The sequence below is a fragment of the Arachis stenosperma genome, chromosome 6 (assembly GCF_014773155.1).
Source record: "Arachis stenosperma cultivar V10309 chromosome 6, arast.V10309.gnm1.PFL2, whole genome shotgun sequence".
Classification (NCBI taxonomy): domain Eukaryota; kingdom Viridiplantae; phylum Streptophyta; class Magnoliopsida; order Fabales; family Fabaceae; genus Arachis; species Arachis stenosperma.
This window is the reverse complement of record NC_080382.1, coordinates 114,024,410-114,027,013: the sequence shown is the minus strand read 5'-3', so window position 1 is coordinate 114,027,013 and position 2,604 is coordinate 114,024,410. Positions and strand designations below refer to the sequence as shown.

Here is a 2,604-nt window from a genome sequence, read left to right as displayed (position 1 = left end):
TCCATCAGCTCTTTCTTGTGTTCTTCCTCTGACTTTTTATTATCATGATCTGCTTCTTGTGAGAGTTTGAAAATATTGAAGGTGAGCTGCTAATCATGTATTCTCAATACTAGCTCTCCTCGCTCCACATCTATAAGTGTTCTGGCTGTGGCTAAGAATGGCCTTCCCAGAATGATGGGGTGAGTGGGATTCTCTTCCATTTCCAGGATAACAAAGTCTGTGGGAAGGAAGTAGTTTCCAACATTCACTAACACGTTCTCAACCACTCCTATTGCCTATTTTTGGGTTTTGTCAGCCAGTTTGATGATTACGTCTATGGGTGTTAGCTCATTGATTTGGAGCTTTTTCATGAGGGACATAGGCATTAAGTTGATGCTTGCTCCCATGTCACAGTGCCCTTTATCAAACATTGTATCTCCTATAGCATAGGGAATGTGGAAACTCCCTGGATCCTTCTTCTTTGTAGGTGGCCCTGTTTGGATAATAGCACTGCACTCCCTATTCATCTTTATTGTCTGTCCACCCTTCAATGAACTCTTTTTGGCCAGTAGCTCCTTTATATACTTGATGTAGGAGGGCATTTGCTGGAGGGCCTTAATGAATGGTATATTTACATCAAGAGATGGAAACATGTCAAGGAACCTTGAATACATTCTCCCTGCTGCACTACCCTTGAGCCTTTGGGGAAAGGGTGCATATGGGTTTAGGATATCCCTTTTCTTTAGCTCTTCCCTGAGTGTGGATTGGGGTGCATGGTTTCTTTCTTCATGATTTTCCTTTGGACTGTCTTGGAGGTGTTCTGTTTGTGTGTCTACTTCCTCCACAGTCCTCTCATCACTTGTGGTGATCATCTTGCATTCTTCCCACCTGACCTTCCTTGTTTCTCCTCTTGGATTCTTCTCTGTGTCACTGGAAAATCTATCAGTGGGTTTGGGAAACTGTTGAAATAGATACCCTACTTGGGATTCTAGTCTCTTGATGGTTTCCCCTTGGTTTTTGATATTAGCTCGCACTTTATCCTTAAATACCTTGTTGTCTTGGACTTCTTTGCATATGTCTTTAAGTAGAGTCTCAATTTTGGAAGTCTATCCTCGGTTAGTGATGGTGGGTTGAGATTAGGTGGTTGAGAATGGTGGTTAGGTAGGTGTTGATAGGATCTCTGTGAGGTATATTAGTGGGTTGCATTGTTGTTGGGATTGTGGTTGTGGCGTCTCTGGTCTTGGCCTTAGTCTTGTTGATTCCCCCATCCAAAGTTAGGGTGATTTCTCCATCCAGAGTTGTAAGTTTTGGAGTACGGATCATGGATTTGTCTAGGTGAGTTCCCAACATAGTTGGCTTGTTCCTAGTCACCTTCTTCTCCTATATTCACTCCTTTTTAAGCTGGTGATGAAGTGATGACTGCTGCAACTTGGTTTTCCTCCACCTTCTTGGTAAGATCTGCTAGCTGCTTGGTGATCATCTTATTTTGAGCCAGCAATGCATCCATGAGGTTCAGCTCCATTACTCCTCGAGTGTTGCTTCTTTCAAAAGCATAGAAGTAGTCATTCTCTGCTACCGTCTCAATGACATCTATGGCTTCTTCAACGGTTTTCTTCTTGTTTAGAAAGCCCCCTGAGGAATGGTCTACAGCCTTCTTTGACTCATAAGAGAGACCTTCATAGAAAATGTGAAGTTGAACCCATTCATTGAACATGTCTAGTGGGCATATTCTTGTTAAGTCCTTGAATCTCTCCCATGCCTCATAGAGAGTCTCACCATCTTGTTGCTTGAAAGTTTGCACCTCAGCTTTCAGCTTGTTAATTCTTTGAGGAGGGTAGAATCTTGCCAAAAATTTGTTCACCATATCTTTCCAATTTGTTAAGCTCTCCTTTGGGAAGGACTCCAACCACTTGGATGCTTTGTTCCTGAGTGAAAAAGGGAACAAAAATAGCCTATAGACATCCGGGTGGACTCTATTAGACTTCACAGTGTCATATATTCTCATGAAGGTGGTTAGATATTGATTGGGATCTTCTTGAGTACTTCCTCCAAATGAGCAGTTGTTCTAAACAAGGGTGATAAGCTGGGGTTTTAATTCAAAGTTGTTGGCATGTATGGTGGGCTTTTGGATGCTACTTCCATAATTTCCTGGATTTGGATTGATGTAAGAGCCTAGAACTCTCCTTTCTTACCCAGCATGATTTGCAGGGCCTTCTCTGGCATGGTTGTGAGCTTCTCCTTCATGGTTGTTTTCCAAGTTCTCCTCCATGTTTATTTCAAAATACTCTTCCTCTTCCTCAGCACCAACAACTCTTTTCCCTCTTGCTTCCCTTCTTGCTCTATGGAGGGTCCTCTCAGGTTCTGAATCAAAAGAAGTTGAAGCTCTGCCTCTTCTCCCTGTCATACAACTAACAGAGCACACAGCAAGAGATAAAATGAAGTGATTATTCTTGTTAGTGTGAGTGGTGCAAATTATCAAACAGTTAGTGGGTTAGTGAGCAGAATTGTAAGTAAATTTAAATAAAAAAAAAGAAGATAACGAGGGGGTAGGGGGTGAGGAAGAAACTAAATAAACTGAAGGTAAATGACTGGATAAAATAAACAAACCAAAGAAAAATGCTCAAT

General features: G+C 41.8%; 1 non-coding gene across 1 annotated transcript; it reads left to right on the top strand.

The window, feature by feature from the left end:
* Nucleotides 1-1,691: 1,691 nt before the first annotated feature.
* Nucleotides 1,692-1,795, top strand: LOC130937965 (small nucleolar RNA R71). Its single transcript, XR_009069152.1, has one exon. It is a non-coding gene; the product is annotated as a small nucleolar RNA R71 (small nucleolar RNA).
* Nucleotides 1,796-2,604: the final 809 nt, after the last annotated feature.